This window comes from Cornus florida, unplaced genomic scaffold (assembly GCF_030987335.1).
Source record: "Cornus florida cultivar Cherokee Brave unplaced genomic scaffold, ASM3098733v1 CherokeeBrave_3.0.0_Hap2_Chr09, whole genome shotgun sequence".
In the NCBI taxonomy this organism is placed as follows: Eukaryota; Viridiplantae; Streptophyta; class Magnoliopsida; order Cornales; family Cornaceae; genus Cornus; species Cornus florida.
In genome coordinates, this window is record NW_026775579.1 from 3,477,744 (window position 1) to 3,500,829 (window position 23,086).

At 36.8% G+C, this 23,086-nt stretch overlaps 2 pseudogenes; both read left to right on the top strand.

The window, feature by feature from the left end:
* The first annotated feature begins 3,836 nt into the window (after positions 1–3,836).
* LOC132275585 (small nucleolar RNA R71) lies at positions 3,837–3,935 on the top strand (annotated as a pseudogene).
* Positions 3,936–20,876: 16,941 nt separating this feature from the next.
* LOC132275595 (small nucleolar RNA R71) lies at positions 20,877–20,975 on the top strand (annotated as a pseudogene).
* Positions 20,976–23,086: the final 2,111 nt, after the last annotated feature.

Here is a 23,086-nt window from a genome sequence, read left to right on the forward strand (position 1 = left end):
AATGCATCCAATGTGGAATATCACAGGCATTGGGCATATATGAGATAGCATGAACATAAGATATGATGAATGAAGTGTGTGTGTGAGATTTATAAAGTTCGATCAATCATAAAAAGGAGTGAGATCAATCACAAAAGTTGGATCGATCAAAAATAAGTGAGATTGATCTCACAACTTCGATCGATCAGGGATATGAGTTCGATCGATCTCTCAAGATCGATCTGAGATACAAGTTCGATCGATCGAACTGTGCAATGTTGAAAACTCAAAGGTCACAGATCTGTGACTTTGGAAGCACGGGGCCCACACGAACGTGTTCGTGAGCCCATCAACAAATCAAATCATCCAATCCCATCACCCAATCATGGCCCATACTCCCAAATCGAATCAAATCATCAAAAATATATACACATATATACACACACATATCTATATAGACACAAATGCTTTAAGCTTTAACAATAGAGGATTTTGTCATGTATATAGCATGTATTCAACATATAAAGCATGAATACACAAGATTAAAGCTTAAATCATGAGGGACATTCTTGGATCTTACCTCAAATGATGAGAGAAGTGGAGATGTGGAAGAGTGGAGGTGAATCCGAGAAGGGAGAGAGAAATTGATGCTTAGATGCTCGCCGGAAAGTTCATCGGAGGTGGGAGAGGTGATGGTGATGATGCACAGTGACGGCGATGAGAGCAAGGGGTTAGGGTTTGCAGAGAGGGTGAGATCGATCTAAGGTATCGATCTAGAAAACCCTCGATTCTATTTTTAAAAACATTCCCGACAGAGTTCGATCGATCGAACTTCAAATGAGATCAATCGAACTTTGATAAACTCTCTTCAAAGTATTTTTAGATTTTTGACATTTTTGAAAAATGCAAAACTAAAATTAAAAATTGGAATTAAAATTAAAAAAAAAAAAAATTGTAAAATAAAATAGAATAAAATATTATTTTTTTTTGGTTTTTTTCTTTTTTTTTTTCAATGAATAAACAATAATAATTAAAAACTAATTAAATTAAAATATTTTTGAATTTTTGAAAACTTTTTGAAAAATAAATTAAAATGAAAATAAAATAAAATGAAAATATTTTGGATTTTTGAAAATTTGAAAAGTCAAAGCAAAGTCAAAATAATGAAATGAAGAACGTTCGATTGATCAGACAGAGAGCAAAAATATGCAGGTTTTTGGCTCAGAAAATTGGCTAAGTGTTGGAACTTGAAGATCAATCGAAGAACTTCTTGATCGAACTTGGAATGTTTCGATCAATCAGACAGAGAGGTGAAATATGCAGGTTGATGCAAGCTCAAAATTTTTCTAAGTGTTGAATGCAAAATGGAGTTCGATTGATGCAAGCTCAAAATTTTTCTAAGTGTTGAATGCAGAATGGAGTTCGATCGATCGAACTCAGGTTTGAGATCGATCGAACTATGTAGAATGCTTAATAATGACATGAAAGCTCATGCAATCCTCACCAAAGTTCCTTTCAATGCATATGAACCAAAAACAAGTATCTAGACTTCGCAAAAAATGAAATTTAAGATAGAAATGGGGGAGGAATAGGGTTTTAACACCCTACGAAATGTCGTTGCCAGTCTTTAGCAAGACATTGGGCTCTTTTAGCCCGGATCAAAGATCTTATAATGCATCCCCTCCTTGTTGGGGTGATAGATGCTTTGAACTCCACCCGACAAATGGTTCTTTAAAGAACTTATTGGATTAAGCTCAAAAGAAACTTTTGGTCCCTTATCTATGCAATTACAACCTTTGGGCTTCCATGCCCTTTCAAAGCAAGAATTTGAAACAAGCTTTTGAGAATGCAAGGTTGAAGATGATCCTTTGGAAGTTTTGGTTTTACACAAAAGCTCATTTCCTTGACATTGAAGATCATGACATTTATCTACAACACTAACCTCTCCTTCATATTTGTCAAATGAATTGGGCGTGGGATTAAAGATGTTCAACTTCACCTTCATGTGGCCAAATGAGATCTTCGTTATCCCCGTCCTACAATTGATGTTGGCATTAGCGGTTGCCAAGAAGGGACAGCCAAGGATAACGGGAATTTGGCTCTTATGATTGGGGACCGGTTCCGTGTCTATGACAACGAAATCAACCGGGAAGAAAAATTTGTCAATTTTAATCAAAACATCCTTAATTATACCTCTAGGCTTCTTAATGGATCAGTCGGCAAGTTGCAAAACTACCGACGTCGGTTTCAATTCACCTAGGCCCAATTTGACATAAAACGAGTATGGAAGAAGGTTAACACTTGCTCCTAAGTCAAGAAGAGCCCGATTAATGATATGATCACCAATAATGCATGATGTAGTAGGTGAACTAGGGTCCTTAAACTTTGGAAGAGTGTTATGTTGCAAAATCGAGCTTACTTGCTCGGTCAAAACCACTTTTCTTGGTGCTTAGCTCTTGTTCTTCTGCTTTTGGGTGCACAAGTCTTTCAAGAATTTGGCATAAGCCAGAATTTGCTTGATTGCATCCAATAGTGGAAGATTAACTTTTACTTGCCTAAACAGTTCCATAATTTCATTGGTTTTTGCCTTTTGCTTGTCTTTTGAAATAAATCCTTTTAAGGCATCCAGAAATAGAACTTTTGGTTCAAACACTTTTTCAGAATTTTCTTTTGAACTCTCTTCAACATAAGAAGTTTTTAAATCATTATGTTTCAAATCATTTTTCAACAAAACCTTTTCAACATCATTTTTCAAAATTTCTTTTTCAAACACATTTTTCAAGACTTTCTCATTCACAAGGTCATGTATATGCAATGAAGGAAGAATGGGATGTGAAACAGGACGGGTGACAACTTGAGGTTGCACCGGTTCACTTTCTTCATTGGACATTCCAACTTGATTGTCCACAATCCTACCACTCCGCAAAGTAGTCACCGCATTAACATGTTCAATGGTGTGGCCTTCCGATGAGGAATGGGTTTCCACAACACATTGTTGCTTAGGTGGGGCATTAATAGGCATCTTTCCCTTCTCTCTTGCATTGAGAGTACTTGCTATTTGCCCTACTTGGGTTTCTAGCTTTGCAATAGATTGAGAGTGAGAATGAAGCAATTGAGTGTTAGCCTCTAAAGTGCCCAAAGCATTCAAAACTTTTTCTTCAAAGGCGGGACTTCTAGTATTACCTTGGGAATAAGATTGGTTGGGAAAATGAGAATTAGCAAATTGATTCCCTTGTGATTGATAAGGTCTATAACCTTGGGATCCTTGGTTTTGAAGTGGAGGTGGAATGTACTTCCCTTGAAAACCGCATTGGGAAGGGTTTGAGCCCTCTCCTTGGTTTTTCCAAGAGAAATTCGGATGATTCCTCCAACTTGGATTATAGTAAGTACCATAAGGATTGTTCCCTTGGTTCACAAAAGCTGCATTGACTTGTTCATTAGGTTCATTTTGCACTTGTCCATGAGGACAATGAGAAGTAGAATGAAGAATACTAGAACAAGTCACACATGTTTCATTTGATGCACGATGAGAATGGTTAGGGAAGGAAGATACTTGGTTTGCCGAGTTTTGGTTAATTAAAAATTGATCAAACCTTTGAGATAAAGACTTCATTTCAGCGGCTATTTCATTTGAATGGTCGACTTGATGTAAGCCAACACTCTTCCTACCTTGTGAATTTCTACCATTCTTGGATAATAATATTCTATGCAAAGAATTTTCACTCATGCTCTCATAAAGACGCCACACGTCATCCTCATGCCTATCAATGTATGAGCCACCCATGGAAGCATCAACCATGCCCTTATAGTTGTCCGATAAGCTCTCAAAGAAATATTAAACTAATTGCAATTTGGGCATGTCATGATGTGGACATTTCCTAAGCAATTCACTGAAGCGTTCCCATGCCTCATGAAACGTTTCTCCATCCCCATGTGAAAATTCTCTAATTGAGGTTCTCATGGCATTGGTCTTTGAAACCGGATAGTACTTCTTCAAGAATTTTTGTTGCATTTCTGCCCAAGAAATCATTGAAAAAGGCCTAAGATTGTTAAACTAATACTTTACCTTATCTTTTAAGGTGAATAAAAAAAGTTTTAGTCTTAAAACCTCTTCCGGCATGTCCGTATATTTTACGGTGGAACATACTTCAAGAAACTCATCCAAATGCTTGTAAGGTTCTTCACTTGGAAGTCCATGATAGTTAGGAAGCATTTGAATGGTTTGTGGCTTGATTTCATAATGATGTGCTCTAAATGGAGACAATTGGATGCATGTAGGTGCATTATACTTGTTAGGCACATAATGGTCTCTTAAAGTAAGAGGTGGATTAGCTACTTGAGGTGCAACATGAACACCTTGGTTTTGAATTCTTTGATTGATGATGGGAGGTTGTGGAGCATACATTAGCCTTGGCATTCCATATGGAACTTAGCCTTGTTGTTGTGGTGGTTGGTGAATGAATGGCCTAGGCATGCCTAATGCCTGTGCACATTGAGATGAAGGATACCTTATTGGTCTATGTGACCAAGGTCCTCAACATGATTATCATTATGGTCATCCATTGATAGATTGGCTCTATTTGAACTTCATTTTCCCCTATGATTTCTAACAATAGATTCAAGATATAAATCAAGAGGGATAAGAGTTGGTCTCAATAAACGACGTCCATGCATGCACAATGCAAAACACAACAAACACAAAGAATGACAAACACTATGCTTTCACAACAATGCCATTAGACTTCTTCCACAAACACTTAATTCATACTCCCATGCTTTAACAACAATGATGCAAGAACAATTAAAAACAAGCCTCCACGTGGGCCAACGATTTAACTAAGGGATTGAGTAAAGAAAGTCTCACAAAGGTCATTTAGCACTTCAACTCCAAATTTAAAGCTTAGCTTGGCAAATTTTTAGAATTTTAGCTTTTTATTTTCTTTGCTTGCTTAGCTTGAATGCTCCTTTGCTTGCTTCCTCTCCAACAATGGACCTAGTTAAGTAAGAACAACACAATAAGTAACCAAAAAGAAAAATAAAAGTAAAGTAAAGACACGATCAAAAGAGCACTAATCCTAATCAATTCCACAAATCCGAAGTTGCCAAATCGAATCAATCAAATCCCCGGCAACGGCGCCAAAAACTGATGGTATCGTCGTCTTACCATAAGCTTAAGAGTGTGAATTTTAGGCGAGGGCCAAGAATTTTACATTTATAGAAGCCACTACTACCTTTCACTATAAATATAGCTAGGGCGAGTAGGGATTGTCCCAAGGGATTATGAGGATCGAACAATGTCGTGGAATCGCTATTAGAGCTAGTAAGTCGAGTGATCAAACAATTGGTTGGTTGGTTGGTTGATTAGAGAGCAACTAAATTCAACTAAGTGATAACAAAAGAATGCAATTAAGAGTAAGTAATAGAGAGAGAAAGAGATCCTGGGGTTTAGAGATCACCACCAAGTAATGCACTTCTACACCATTGACAAGTGACTAATAAGGGCAAAAAGTGTGTTGCAATATTGGTGTGTGTGTGTGTGTTTGATTGGTTCAACAAGTAAGGATGACTAGTTAAGCATGTATTGTCTAAACATCATGTGAAGGGCATAATATATCTAAGCAATGAAGTATATATTGTTTAAACAACATGTGAATGGCATAATAGATCAAAACAAGTCATTAATCATTTCATCAAACTCACAATCCACATACAACAAAGGATAGAGACATATGCTACTTGCATTCAAAAGCTTAGATCATCAAACAACAAGAATAGATTGTCCTCCCATTTAACACTACACTACAACTACACTACATCTACACTACTAGCATGAAAATAAACTAGGGGAGAGGCACAATTTATCAAGGAATAAGTATGAACCATCAAGAGAATCACAAGAGCATTCCTTTAAGCACTATGTTTTGACAATCTCCAAATCTATAGCATCAATACACATAGACAAGCATCAATAACACAAAATCGAGAGACAAGCACATGAACACCTATTCTAGCATACATAGACATATGGATAGAATGAAATGATCAATTGGAAGCATTAAACCACATAAATCATTGAATAAACAAGATCTATATATATCAAAGTGTCAAAACATTAATTACAACACTAATCCCTCAATAATACACAAGATTAAGATATAGAAAGCATGCTTGGGGCTAACTCTAGCCCTAAGAGGATGTCTAGCCACTCATGGTTATGTTACTCCAACCCTCAAGGGCTAACTCCATGGTTGAAATCTGCTCCTTGTTGATGAGGAACTCCAATAGTGTCTCTAGCCTCCTCTTCCTCTATGCTTCCTCTCCAAGAGATGATATGAAAATGATATTGGCTCCCTAAAGAATAAACCCTAGAATTGTATATATCTCAAAAAGTGCATCATATTCCTTTTATAGGTAGGTTAAGTGGCACACAAAATGACCTGGGGTCGTGCAAAGAATATTCTCTAATGATTAGATAGAAAATGGATTGTACAAGCTGGAAATTTAACTTTTTCGCACTGGAGGAAGTTCGATCGATCGAACCTTAGACGTGGCTCGATCGAACTTGCTGAGATCCATCGAACTTAGGCTGGATCGATCCAACTGGTTGAGCTTTTTGGGAAAAGATAAATCTGAGATATTTTGGGAGATATTTATGGGAAAAGGACAAAAATGGTTAGTGGGTGGTACAACTGTGGATAGGATCAATCATTTGAATAAGGACAAAAGTGTTCGATCGATCGAAGGATGGTGTTGGATCGATCGAACTTTTGGACTTTATGCTTTTAGGTCAAGGCTTGGATCTATCTTGAAGTGCTGAGATCAATCATTAGTCGATCGATCGAACCTTGAAGTTGGATCGATCGAGCTTTGCTGCTTCCCACCTTTGGCTTCATTTGCTTTCTTCTTTCTCCACTTTGCTCCTTTCTTTGTTTAATCCCAGAATTGCTTCAATTAAGCTCTTATTTGGCTGAGTTAGCTTATTTTCGGGATAAATGCCTGAAAATGGAAATAATATGAAATCAATCTAAAATGGTAAAGTAAGATAGATAAAGGTGCTAGAATGCCTAAGCTTAAGGGGTTTAAATGCGCACTTTTCAGCGCTCATCAGATACTCATACTCTTCTACCAAAGCCGAGTACCAGAATGTCATCAACGAACACCACCACAAATTTGTCAAGATAGTCACTGAATACACGGTTCATCAAATCCATAAAAGGTACTGGAGCATTAGTCAAACCAAATGGCATCACCAGAAACTCATAATGGCCATACCGTGTGCAAAAAGCGGTCTTGGATATATCCTCATCCTTAACCCTTAACTGATAGTAACCTGATCTTAAATCAATCTTCAAAAAGCATGTCGCTCCTTTCAACTGATCAAACAAGTCATCAATCCTTGGCAAAGGATACCTGTTCTTGATCGTAGCATGATTCAACTTACGATAATTGATGCAAAGTCTCAAAGACCCATCCTTCTTTTTCGCAAAAAGAACCGATGGTCCCCATGGTGAAGCACTAGGACGAATAAAGCCCTTAGCTTTCAAATCATCCAACTAACCTTTCAGCTCATCAAGTTCTGCCGGTGCCATATGGTACGATGCCATAGAGATGGGCGATGTACCGGGAATGACATCAATGGCAAAGACAACTTCCCTTAAACAAGGTAACTCTGTCAGTTCCTCTAGAAAGACATCAACAAAATCCTCAACAACTACCAAAAAAACACGACCCAAACTGCTATCCTTGTCAACTAGCAAACTAGCCAAGTAGGATCTGTGGCGACTCAAGTCACCAATGCTGAAAACCATCGCTGGGTGGGAATCACTCCGATCCCTCATAAAATAGAAACAATCTCCCTTAGGAGTGCAAACGGACACTTTCCCACGAAAGCAATCAATCGTAGCCCGAAAGAATGACAGCCAATCCATCTCGAGAATGACGTCAAAGCCCGTCATGTCAAGAACTACGAAATCAAACTCTAAGGTCCGCCCAGCTATCTCAATAGCACAACCCCGACAAACATGATCCAAAGACACTGGACCCCCAACTGGTGTGTCAACACAAAGAAGACTATCCCGAAGTGTGACCTTTAAACCCAATGAATGTGCAAATGATGCAGAAATGAAAGAATATGATGCACCCGTGTCAACAAGAACTCGTGCCCAAGAACTGAAAACTGGAAAGATACCTCGAACTAAAGAAGTGCCTACAGAAGCATCCGCCTGTGGAAGAGCGTAGGCTCGTCCCTGAGTCCCTGAGCCCTATTGTGAACTGCCCTGATAGCCTAACTGATGTGTAGAAGTAGTAGGTATAGCACCCCTGGCTGGATAAGTGCCAACTGGCACCATTGGATATGGTGCCTGAGGAACTCTGAAACCAGATTGAACCACTACAGATTATGCTGGTACCATCTGTGAATCTGTGCCACTACGTGACTTATTCAACAACTTTGGACAATCCTTCCTGAGATGACTTGACTGCTTGCAATAGAAGCAAGCTCCCTGCCCTATTTTTGCAGAGACTGAAGTCTGACTAGCCTGTGCCCGAAGCTGTGGGCAGCGGGGCTTGATGTTCCCCGGCTACTGACAATGGTAACAAACCACTCCCTGGGTTGATCCCAAAGATACAGGAAATATAGGTGCAGAACGATTCTGCTGTGATGCCCCCTATGAGTGAGTATTGTTCCCTGCCCTGGGCTTCTTCCACTGACTCCCGGAAGATGATGGATTATCTCCACGAGGCTGCTTGTGTGAACCCCTGATGTGTAACTGATCCCATTCCTCTGCCTGAGCTAGCATAGCCCTCTGGACCACTTCTCTGTAAGTCCTCAAATCAAGAATTGAGACCCGTGGCCTAATGTCAAGATGTAGCCAATGTTAAAACTTCATTGCCCTAGCCTCGTCTGTTGCTACCATATCCTTGGCATAACGAGAGAGAGAAGTAAATCGTGTCTCATACTCAATGACACTCATGGTGCCTTGATAAAGACCTGCAAACTGTGTTCTCATCTCCCACCTCATAGGCCTAGGAAAGAAGCGCTCGAAGAACAAACCCCTGAACTCATTCCAAGTCATCAACTCAACATTATGAACATTGGTCATAAACCTCCACCAAATATCTGCATCCCCCATAAAGAAAGAAGCAGTCAAGGAAATCCTCAACCTGTCCATGGGTACTGCCATACTGTCTAACTTGCGAACCGTAAGTTCCAACCAAGCTTCTGAGACTAGCGGATCTGAACTCCCCGCAAATGGATCAATCTTGACCCTTTATAGTCACATAAAGTACTCTAGTGCCTCATTGACTACTGGTGCCGGTGCCGGTGCCGAAATATGTATCCCTGCCACCTGCTGGCGTATCAACTCTTGTAGGGATTCAGTGATCCCCTGATTGATTCCCTGAGCAACCCGCTCCTCATAAGTCAGTGCCAGCGGCAGATCAGCATCCGCACCACGAACTGGAATCCTGGGCCTCCCTAGACCCCTCGTGAACTCGGTGTCAGCCACCTGCTCCTCAATGCCCTGACGTGAAGACTCTCCACGCATGACAACCATGATGCTAAACGTACATAAGAAAAGAGGTAAACAATAACACAAGTTATTATAACTGAGTGCAACTCACCCTATGAATGCACAAAACACAAAGCAAGACAAGGTATGTAACATAGAGTCATGCTAAAGCAATCAAGGAAAGCTGTGTAAACAGTTAAGCACTTAAGCAAATAAGCATACATGGCAAACAAGGATGCTCTTAAACATATAAGCATATAAGCCTAAAGACATGTCATACTACCAAGCGTGATATAACAGAACACATAAACATGTTATAAAGCTAAAACATGTTATCAAAAGCATGTGAACATATCAAAGTAAATCAACAAAAGCATGATATAGACCCAAAACCCTTCGTCCTAAGGTATTCAAACCTAGGGCTCTGATACCACTTGTGACGGCCCAAGATTTATATACCCAGTGCGCCAGTGATGACCGAAAGGTGACCCGATGATGGATCCAAAAATGTGGAAGCAAAATGTGTAAAATGACCTCTAGAGATGTACATCATCCCTAAGGCACCAAAATGACTCCCCATGAAGTCATGAAACTCAAATGAGCCAAGCAATGAAGCAAGAATGTCAAACTCAATAAGAAATAAACCATGGGTAAAATGGTCATTTCAAACTAAAATGGATGCCACCGTGCAACCATTGGAAAGACAATGAAAGATTAACAAAGATGGACTCAAGAATCACTTGATTCGGAGTCCGGACGGCAAAGGTATCAAGTCTTGAAGTCGAAGGAAGAAAAACCCTATCCCGATTCGAGCCAAAAACTGACACCCCTCCACTAAAATTGGAATATCTTGAGCTACAAATGGAATCTAAAACTCTAATTGGTACCATTGGAAAGCTTAGTTCGATACAGTCAGTTTAGACTTAAGAATGGACCAATTCAAAGTTAAAATAAAGAAGATATGACAATTTGAAGTCAGAGGTGCAGTGCTGAAAAAGGGATGGACGAGCACTCGTACAAGAGCTATGAGCACTCATACGGCGCACACCTAGGGGCAAAAACCTACTGCCCTAAATGCGAGCGCTCGTCCCCATGTACGAATGCTCGCCCTGCAGACAAGCCTAGCAGCTTTTGGGACTTAAAATGTGATTTTGAGGACTTTCTGGGCCTTTTTTTGGAAAAAAAAATTATGAAGCAATCCCCCTTAAAATCATGTTTTCTGGTCAACCATGTCAAGACCAACATTTATTTTTCAAGTGAAATACCAAAAATGCCCTTGGGGTCTGATTTAGCAAAAATGTGAAAATGAATACTACTCTAAGTGTTCATTTCATCAAAAATGGTGTTGTGTGCCAAAGTGAACATGCACGCATATGTAAAATGAATAAATACATGTGTTCCAATAGCCCATGGCCACATAGCATGTCATGTACAAAATACGACCTATCAAACCTCGAATTCTCATAATTTCATAAGACAAACTATGGAATTAAACTAGCATACATGTGATATAAATGTACATGGCACTTGGCCTCATGTTATGCATACAAAATAGACATTTTCAAGTGTTCTTAGATATACATTACAAATCAAGGAAGCCATCTTAGCTTCTACAATACCATACATCCATGGTATACAAAATATAACATCCAAAAGGCTTATGAAATTTACAAAAATGCTTTAAATTGCTCATAAGCCCCTAAAGTTGATGAGCATCCAAGAACATAGTCTCTGTACCTATAAAATAACCCACACAACTAGGGTGAGTAATCAAATTACTCGTAGGAAAAAGCATATGCGTATACCCTAAAGTTTCAATATCATTACAAGATCAATATAGACGAATACAAGGGAGCATTCCACTTAACGTCTATGTTCAAGGTGTTCTAAGGGATCATCTTATGCTAACTTAAATGTTTCTTAGCAACACAATATCAAAATGGATGTACTTAACAACATCAAATTGCATATAACAAAATTTACAAGTTAAAATAACATTAATTGTCAACTTAGAAATGAATGCGAAATCAAAAAGTGGAATCCTTGAATATCTAAGCTCAAAATTCTGCCGAGACCTCAATGGTTATTCCGGACATTAACCCGTTGGGAAGACCACCCTAGTGCACACTATTTCAATTGGGGAGAACTCATACCTCCCACACCAGAGCCAAACTCTAGCCATGTCACTTGTAACTATGTTCCAAGAGAATCCAAAATATATCAAGTTCAAAACTTATACACAATATTAAGGCATATATACCACCTTTCATGCACAAGCATTTTGAAACCACACAAACCATGTCTTAGGGTTCCAAGTCTAGAATGGCATAATAAATGACAAGTTCTTAACATGATATAATGTGCAATATAATACCACTAACTTATCAATTTAAATCATGCTTTAATAAGAAGCTTCATATACTAGATTACAACATTATAGTATTAAGCTTCTAAAATCATTACAATTACCAATAGTAATCAACTAGAATGTAGAATTATCATCACAATAGTATAGTAATTCAAATCAATAAGAGTTCTATACAATATCAATAATTCTACACAAGATATATACACAATATACATGTTTAAATCAATAAACCCTAAGTCAATCATAAAGATTTCCTAAAATATGCAATACTACAAGTCTAAAAGCATGTACACAATATATATTAAACCCCAAAGTATTATAAAACACTTAAAATATAAACCTACTACCACCCTTACCTCAATAGAGAATTGAATCTCTATAATCCAAGCAACCAAGCTCAAAATGTAAAACAAGTTTAGGGTTATTGAAGAGGAGAGTGAGGGGAACCTTTTGTGTTCCAAGGTTTTAAGTCTAGGGTAAATGGAAGGAGGCCAAAAATGAAGTCAAAACTATTAACCAAGCTTTTCTCCAATGGTGGCTATGCTAGGGTTTTGAAGAACAAGTGAAATGAAGAAGATAAAGTGTGCAATGGTGAGTGGAAGGGCTAAAAATCCTCCACTCACTATGTGCTCTTACACTACCTCTCACACACACACAATACAAGACTTATTTTGGTGCCTACACTTGTCACAAATCCAAGGCTCCTTCCTAGGCTTAATCCTAAGCCTACACTTGTCAACCATCTAAGCCAACAAGTGCACCAATCCTAGGCCAACATGTGGGTGAATCTCCACCCTTCAAATGTCAAAAGATAATACATCTAAGTCACTCCACCCCATTGCCAACAAGTGGCACCATGAGAATGTGACACTTGTCATATTTTTCAAAAATTGCAAAAAGGTCCTTTTTGAAAATATATTCCAAAATAAATTGTAAAATGGTCCCCAAGATGAAAAATAATTACTTTATGTAATTACACTAAAACCCCCAAAAATAAAGAAGAATTACAAAAAAGTATGCATTCATGTTCTTTATGAAAAAGTAAGCAACTATAATGTATTTTCTACAAAAGTAAAAATACAAATGTCATGGAAATCAAATATCATGAATGCATGCAAAACTGGAATCAAATTCGAGTACAAAAAATGAGGTTATGTAAGGAAAATTGATAAACGGGAAAAGACGAAATAGGGAAAGGACAAAATAACAAAAAGACGAAAAAAGAAAATCGCCGAAAAAGGAAAAGGAGGAAAAAGACCGAGTCATTACAGATAAAATTACATTCAATAAACCTATAAGCTTCATCCATGGCCTAAACACACATCATCATCCATTCATAATTATACATACATCATCATGTATCAATATATATTAACATAATAAATCATACATCAACATATATCAATAAATATATATATTTATATATAATTTGGATCCATGAAGATGATTTTGATAAACACTTGATCTCTAGTAATGAATCAAACCATGCTCTGATACCACTGTTGGGAAACGTGCAAGTTTCTAAAAACTTTTGAAGGATTTGCAAACATAGATCTTGATTCATCACATAGAGATAAGTTTTATGCAAAAACAAATAAAAGATGATGTATCATTCAATAAACAGATTGAATACTTACATCAAAGGTCTAAGTAAACCTTTTAATCTTACCTCTAAAGTGAATGTTCTCACTTATTGTAGATCCCTTTAGCAAGATCCTCTCTCCTTCTTCTTGATTATGATCTTCCCTTTAGAAATCACCAATATACCTTGATGAATGACCTTGGAATCAAGGCTTGTGGTAGCCTCCTTTAGAAGAGAAAACAAACCCTAAAATCTAGAGAAAAAAAGTATATTCCTTTTTCTTGTTCTGAAAGTCACACCTAAAATATACATGAACCCATGTATATATAGGCAAAATAAAAATAAGAAAAAGGAAACAAGAAATCATTCTCCATCTCTAAATCAAATTTCTCAATTCTAATAGGACTCCAATTTCAACTTGGGTTATTGGTGAGAATCTTTTGGGCTTACTATTTTCTTGGCTCCTATAAATTAATAATTGGTCCGGTCCATTAAACCATGGACCCAATTCAATTAATTCATAAATTAATTTCTACTCCACTAAAAGAAATTAATTGCACTCCAATTAAATAGTAAATAACCTCTAAGTCAATGTTGCACTTTGACCCCTCTATGCATAATTAATTATCAGATAATTAAAGCCATCAATCCGACAACATAATTAATATAATTATTTTGTTACCTTTGATTATTTCCGGCTCGATCACAATAAAATATTTATTTGACAAAAATAATAATTTACTAAATAAATATATATAGAAAACATTTTTTTAAAACATACGAAGGCGTTCGAATTTAATTTGTGATCAATCATAATCAAAACAAAATAAATACAAAAAGCATTGATGCAAATATTGAGAATATAGACCTCTAACTATTAATTACATAACTACCCAAAGTGCCGATCTAAAGATCCCGAGGTATCCGCCAAACAAATCAAAGTAATTATTAATTAATAAAAGAGTCTATACTTCTCTCATACTTGAGAGTCAAAAGTCATGACTGTGATAGAGAGCAATTACTTACGACAGTTCTCGCAATATATCTCAATCTATCGTGGACTCGGTTCAAGTCTTAACTAATTAAATGTCCATCCATAATTACTGACTTTGAACCATTTATGATTACTAATTTATAACTTAGTATTAATTGCCATTACATACATAGATAAATTTATTTTGTAATCAAGTAGGCACAATCAATTCCATAATGAATCAAAAAATAATACATTCTATTCACCAATTGTACAATGTTTTAATAATAATATTCACATAAGGAACCATGACTTTTACAATCCAAAATAAGAATTTGCTATGCTAGGGCACACATATCTCCACAGGTAGAACAGGGCAACCAACCGGGGATAGACAACTATGTCTGCCGGTGTCATGATAGCATCAATACCCTGATGAATAAGCTTATCATAAGACCACTTGGTCTGGTCCAACCGGGCAAATAGACTGCGATAGAATCTGTACTTGAGCTCCAGCTTCCTATAAGAGTAAGAAATAGAAGGGACCTCTCGGACAATAGGATGCTTGACTTCCATAGAAGATGGCTCGGAATGGACTGCTATAGATGCTGAAGATGAAGACGACAAAGGCTCTGCCTTTAGAGGTGGAGGTAGAGGTTGTGGAGCTCTGTGTACTCGCTTCCTAGCAAGTGTCTTTTCTCTGTGCTGCATCTGTAAAAGCTTTAAGAATAAATCAGTGCACAGGTAAAGAATAAGGTAAACAACTGATAAGAAAACATATGGCATACCTAAATCAAGTAGAAACAGAGAATAAACAAATAGGATCATGCCTGTGCAAGAAATGATTAAGAAAACTTCAACATTATCATTCAACATGATTCAGCTAGACAGAATAGATCAAAGCACAATAAGCAATCTCAGATATGCAAAATAATGTAGTGATGGCATAGAGGGCAGAAAAGTCACACTTGGAACATTTTAAGCAGAAATATGATCAACGAGGCAAACATAGGCTGTGATGTGCATAAATGATATAACGTGCATTCAAAAACCTAAAACTTAAGTAAAATCTACAATAACATGGCAAGTAGACCCTAGGATGACATCGTATAAATTCCTAAGTAAGAATGTCTACAAGTTCAACAGTTAAGATCAAATAGAGCAATCAGGATAACATGGAGCATATAATTATGGCAAAGGTCAACCTGGGACTAAAGAAGCATGCATATCATGTAATAAAGGCTAAATGGGATGCACAGTTATAAAACACTTCAATCCAAGGCATGTTATGACTGACAAGTTCAAGAATGAATCCTGGACATAGTATGCAACTAGATAGCATATATTTGAATGATGCACATATATCAACAAACTCCAGACAAAGAAATATCTCATACTCTAATGCAACAAAATCAAGATCCTATGATCACTCATGGCTTGTGACCCCTTCTAAGCAATAGCTAAGCAGAAAAATGATCGCTTATGGCTCGCGACCCCCTTCAAAAGCTTAAATGAAGCAAAGAATGGTCAAAAACTGAGAATACAAAAAGCTTACCATTGTGGAATCAAAATCAGGACCAGAAAGAACCTCTATCATAAGCCCTTACTTGACTCCCAGGAGTGGATCACAAGTATATGATATCAAGCAAATGGCATTTAAATAGATAATTTTCGAAACAAAGCAAACATATCCTCGGACTCATGTCAAATTTCATTTCAAAATTCAAGCTAAGCTCAAAAAGATATACTAAGGCCAAAGAACAGAAACCACATCCCAATGATGCATTTTAAACTCCAAACATCCATAGCACACCCCTAAACTTAGTTAAAAATCAATTCCAAAAAGATAGGATTGAAATATGCACAAAAACTCTCAAAAACTATCAATGTGACATAAGTGTGTGCAAAATGGTGTATTTACAAGCAACAAGTTGCAATTATTCCAAAGTTCACATAATTATTCAAATAGGAACACATTTGACAAGTTTCAAGGTCAATAAGCAACAATTGGAATCATTTGACTTCAAAAAGTTGGGTTGGAATGGCAATTCATCTTATTTCGCAAGAGAAGATCAAAATCATGATAAGAAAGATCATAAGACATCAAACTTCTGCCCTAACATGACAAGAATCCATAATTGCATCACAAACAAGTTCAAAGGCACTTAGCATATGTAATTGGATGGAAAGATGTCAAATGGAACAAGTTTTAACTCAAACAAGAGCATTTTGGTCAACTTTGGAATTACTAGACATTTTTGGGGCAAAATTAGAATTTTAAAAACTTTGGAGTCAAAACATTCAATTGCATTGTATAAAAGCTTCATGACAAGAATCATGCAATGAATGAACAACAAAATAATGACTCAAGCAACTCGACTTCTCATTTCCAAAACAAAGTTCAAAACTTTCTTTTTTAATCGTTTGAACCGAAGAAGTGTGATCACAAAGCATTTTAAACATTCAAAGTTCATTTTATCAAAACAATGCAGTTGAATTAAGAGCTAAAGTCAATTGGAAATCAAAACTTTTCAAAGAGGTCCATTTGTAACACTTATATACATTTAAGACAAGACTTTGCAATTTCAAGTTCAAAAGTACAAGATTCAAGTCAAAACATACTTGTATGCATTTAAGATAATCCAAAATCAACACATCTATGCATTTCATACTCAAGACAATCAAATGAAACAAGTCAGGATTATGCTCACAATCATTTCAAAATAAAATAAAAAATATTCAATGCCATTACAAGAAGATTTGCAAAAATATTTCAAGTTCAAGAAATTTTTCTTTCATTTCAAAACTCGAGACAACAAGTTCATTTTGACATTCAAATTTACATTTTAAAATCAACAAATCCATCTCAAGTTTCAAAAATAATCCACATGCCTTTTAGAATGTAAAATCAAAGTTCAATTTTAATTTTTTAGAAATCCGGCATAATTTCCCCTTAAAAATGGACTTTCCCAAAATTTTTCAAACACAAACAAATATGCAATTCAATCATTCAATCACAATCAAGCAGCATATGGAATTCAAATCAACTTCATTCAACATTTCAATAAGGGACACCGCCCACAACATCAAATCCAAGTAAAAGCTGCCCATTCTCCTTCTAACTACATCAACAACCACAATCCATTCTTCAATTTTCAATGTGTTCCCATCACCATTCAACCAAAATCAAAGTATGCAATCCAAAAATTATTACTCCAATTTTTTTTCAAAAAAAAAAAAAAAACAATTTTTCATTTTCATTTTTTTTATTTTTTCATTTATTTTGATCTCTTTTCCATTTTTTATTTATTTTCTAATTTTTTAAATCCACAAGCATATATACAAATGACAAATAAAATGAAAAACATAGAATAAAATAGAAACAAAACAAAACATAAAGTAAATAAACAAAGTTAAAATAAAAATCAATAAAAGAAAACACAATGAACACAATGGAACATACCCGATCCAAAAAAGAAAAGAGGAGATTGAAACGAATAATTTGGATCAAAACGGAGGATTTCTGGCCTCACCGTGGCCGGAGGAGATGACCGGAAGCTCGCCAGAGCTTCTCTGAAAAATGCAGAGGTCGCCAGAGGTTGAATCGGCCTCTCCTTGGCCTAAATTAGCCGAAGACAATGGATATGAGGGAATCCGAGAGTGAATAGAGAGATAGATGTCGGTTTTGGCCCTTTTTGGCCAAAAATTCTTGCCAGAAAAAATAAAGGACAGAGGGAGATGTGGGTAGCTTAAATGGTTCGCCGGCGGGAGAAAAGGATAGGGAGGTTGGGGTTGGTCTCACCGGAGTGAGGAACTGAGATTGAAAGGGATTGAGATTGAGAGAAGAGGGAGATTGAAATTGGGGAGAGAGAGTTTTGCCGAGAGAGGGAGAAGATGAAGAGAGAGAGAGAGAGGAAGAAAGAGAAAGAAAGAAAGAAAAAGAAAAATAAGGAAGAAAAAAGAAAAAGAAAAAGAAAAGAAAATTAGGATTTAGTAGGGGAAGGAAGGCCAACAATCAAGGCATTTTTTGAAAATTCAAAAGACGCAATTTTGATCGATCGAAGGATTTTCGATCGATCGAAGGAACATTTACTTCGATCGATCCAAATGGATTTTGATCGATTGAGATGAGCTTTGATCGATCAAAATGGAAAGTGAAAAGTCATAAATTCTCAGGGTTCGATCGATCGAAGTATAATTTTGATCAATCGAACTGACTTCGATTGATCGAAACTTCACTAGAAGTACAGAAAATGCAAGAAATTGCCCGGAAACTAGATTTTTCAATTCAACTCATATCTAGATGACGCAAAAAATATCAAAACAAGAAATGAGGGAGGAATAGGGTTTGTAAACCCTACAAAGCACTAGTCTTTAACGTCTCTAACAAGACGTTGGGCTTTTTTAGCCCGGATCAAAGATCTTAAAAGACATCCCCTACTTGGCGAGGTTAATGGAACTTTGAACCCCACCCAACAAACTATTCCCTAAAGAACTTGTTAGATTTGGTTCAAGTGAAATTGATGTCCTTTAGTCAACAAAACCTTTGGGCTTCCATGCCCTTTCAACACTAGATTTGAAAACACTTTCTTTTGAAAACTTTTTAGAAGACAAATCATTTGAAGTTTTAACACCAAGCAAAGACTCATTTTTGTCAAATTCACTTTCAAAACATTTTTCAACAACACATATCTCTTCATGTTTGTCTATAGAATTTGGGGTTGGATTAAAAATATTTAACTTCACTTTCATGTGACCAAATAAAATCTTCATTATCCCCGTCCTACAATTAATGTTGGCATTAGCAGTAACCAAGAAGGGACGGCCAAGGATAACGAGAATTTGGCTCTTAAGATTTGGGACTGACTCCATGTCAATGACAACGAAATCAACCATGAAGAAGAACTTGTCAATTTTAATCAAAATATCTTCAATGATACCCCGGGGCTTCTTAATTGATCGGTCGGCTAGTTGCAAAACTAACGACGTTGGTTTCAAATCACCTAAGCCCAATTGAACATAGATCGAGTAAGAGAGAAGATTCACACTCGCTCCTAAATCAAGAAGAGCCCGATTAATAACATGATCACCAATAGTGCATGAATTAGTTAGTGAACCAGGGTCTTTAAATTTTGGGAGGGTGTTGTGTTACAAGATTGAGCTTACTTGTTCGGTTAAAACAACTTTTCTTGGTGCTTGTCTTTTGTTCTTCCTCTTAAGGGTGCAAAAATCTTTTAAAAATTTGGCATAAGCTGGAATTTGTCGAATTGCATCTAAGAGAGGAAGATTGATTTTTACTTGCCTAAACACATCAATGATTTCATTTGCCTTGTTTTGTTGTTTTTCAAGAGAGGTAGATGTTTTTAAAGCATCTGAAAATGGAGCCTTAGGCTCAAAAGCTTTTTCAAAATCATTCTTTGCAACATTTTCAACATTAAATTCTTTCACAATCAATGAAGGAGGAATAGGATGTGAGGCGGGATGGGTGTCAACTTTGGGTTGCACCGGTTCACTCTCTACATTGGAAACACCAACTTGGATATCAACAACTCTTCCACTTCTTAAAGTGGTCACCGCATTCAAATGTTCAAGTGTATGACCTTTCGAAGAGGAATTGGTCTCTACAACAAATTGTTGCTTAGGTTGTGGATTCGAAGGCATTTTCCCTTTCTCCCTAGCATTTAATGTACTAGCTATTTGCCCGACTTGGGTTTCTAGCTTTGCAATTGATTGGGAGTAGGAATGAAGCAATTGAGTATTTGCCTCCAAAGTACCCAAAGCAGTTAGAACTTTTTCTTCAAATGCTGGACTCCTTGAATTTCCTTGAGAATTTGATGATTGGTTTGGAAAATGAGAGTTTAAAAATTGGTTTCCATGTGATGCTTGGTAAGATGAATGATAACTTTGGAAACCTTGGCTTTGCATTGGGGGCGGAACATACTTGCTTTGGAAACCACTTTGGGGAGGGTTTGAGCCTTCCCCTTGGCTTTTCCAAGAGAAGTTTGGATTATTCCCTTGGTTAACAAAAGTGGCATTCACTTGTTTATGGTGTTCACTTTGCATATGCCCAAGGGGACAATTGGAAGTAGAATGTAAAACACTAGAACAAGTCATGCATGATTCATTAGAAGGATGATGAGTATGATTAGGGGAGGAAGACACTTGGTTGGCCGAATTTCGGTTGATCAAAAATTGATCAGCCTTTGAGACAAGGATTTCACTTCGGCGGCAATATCATTAGAATGATCGACTTGATATAAGCCTATATTCTTCCTTCCACCTACATTTTTACCATTTTTAAACGATAAAGATCGATGCATTGAATTCTTACTCATGCTCTCATATAAGCGCCACACATCATCTTTATGCCTATCAAGATAGGAACCACCCATAAAAGCATCAACCATACCTTTATAGTTGTCTGACAAACTTTCAAAGAAGAATTGAACCAATTATCATTTAAGGATGTCATGGTGTGGACATTTCCTTAGCAAATCGTTCAATTGCTCCCATGCCTCATGAAACAATTCCCCATCCCCTTGTGAGAATTCACAAATTGAAGTTCTCATTGAATTGGTCTTTGACACCGAATAGTACTTTTTGAAGAACTCTTGTTGCATCTTTGCCAATTAGTTATATAAAAAGGTCTCAAATTGTTAAACCAGTATCTTGTTTTATCTTTAAGGGTGAAAGGGACGAGTTTTAGCCTTAAAACTTCTTCTAGCATGTCCGTGTATTTCATGGTGGAACACACTTCAAGAAACTCATTCAAATGCTTATTAGGTTCTTCACTTGGTAGCCCATGGTAATTAAGAAGCATTTGGATTATTTGTGGTTTAATTTCATAATGGTGTGCTCTAAATAGAGGGAGTTCAGATTCATCATGGAGGAAGGCCAACCCTCCTCCCCTCCTTCACCCAGCAAGGTCTGGCTACCAAAATTCACTACCCATTCGACCTAAGTATAATAGTTTTTTTTAATGAGACACAAGCCACATTCAAAAATCTTAATTATCACCAAGAATGCAGAGGTGTAAAAGTGTCCATTACAAATGATGATGTTGTTGAAGAAGTCGTGTTTTGGAAATCATCTAGAAACCCTACTACCCTTATTTTAAATCTTTTGTGGCTAAATATTAGGCTAAAGATTTCATGTTAGTATACCTTAAAGACGGTTTTTTCATGTTACTTTCCAAGATTGAAGAAGATGTGCAGAAAGTGTTGTCTAGAATACACACTTTTGAGGGAAGACCAATTATTCTGAAGAAATGGAATAAGAATGTTAATCTACAGAAAGAGATTCTTGAAACCGTCCCTATATGGTTGCGTATACATGACTTACCGGTCCATTGCTAGAATGAAATCTATGTCTCTAAGGTCTGTTCATCATTTACGAAACCTATATACATGGATGATCTAGAGAATTATAGGGATAAGGGACAGTTTGTGAGAGTTATGGTGGAAGTGGATGTTAAAGAAGAGTTGTCGGATTCCACAATTGTTGATATTCATGGTATTGATTGTCATATTGAACTAGAGTATGAATAAAAACCGACGGTGTGTAAACTGTGCAAGAGAGTTGACCATCTTAAAGAGAGATGTCCCCAAAAGGTTATTCAAATTACCACCAAACCAAAGAAAACCACAGATCGATAGGTAGTTAAACATAAAGGTAAAATGGTTGTAATTACAGATGTTGAGAAAGTGCTTGATATTATGCCACAGAGAAGCATACCAGTTGCTCCTCTAGTTTCTACTTCAAATGCTTTTGGGTTATTGGACTCTAATAATGCTATAGATGAGGAAAATACATTTGAGGAGGAGAATGTTATCTTGGCAGTTAAAGAACTTGATATCACAAATCAAGAAAATAAAATAGTAGAAATAGGTGGTTTGGGAGTTCTTGCGGCAGTGATTTCAAATACCATGGAGGATTGCACTGAGATGGTTTTGGGAGAGACCAGGGATACACATTCAGTTGAAGAGGTTCCAAGAAATGAATAATTGGTTGATTTAACAATTGACAATACTATTAACAAAGAGAAAACAGATTCTCGAATTGAGGAAGAGGATTTAGTTTTGAAGAGGGATTTCAAGGATACATCTGGGATCCTAGAGCAAGAGGGGGACATTCAGGCAGTGGAGGTTCAATAAGGTAGCAGATCATCCAAGCAGCGGAAGAAACCCTATGTGCCTCCTTAAGACAGAATAACTAGGGGAATGCAAGTTGGCAGTGGGTCATTGATTAGCTTTCAATAATGCTAGGAGCATGGAATGCGAGAGGTCTTAATAGACCTCCCATGCAAAAAGAAGTAAAACAGTGGATTTTAGATCATAAATTTGTTTTTACTGTCCTTGTGGAAACTAGAGTTAAGGAAGGTAAGGCACCCAAAATTCAGAAAAAAAAATATATATATATGCCCTCAATGGAGTTGGTTAGCTAACTATAAGTTTAGCTATTTGGGAAAATTTTGGTTTGGTTGGAATAGAACTTTATTTGATGTAGTTTTGATTCAAGAAGATGCTCAAGCCATGCTAATGCAAGTGACACATATTGTTTCTGGTAGAAGCATTTATATTACTGGGGTTTATGCTACTAATAGAGTTAAAAATAGAAGAGATTTGTGGAAATCTCTTAAGGTTCATGCTAAAAAAATTTAGGACCTTGGATTGCTT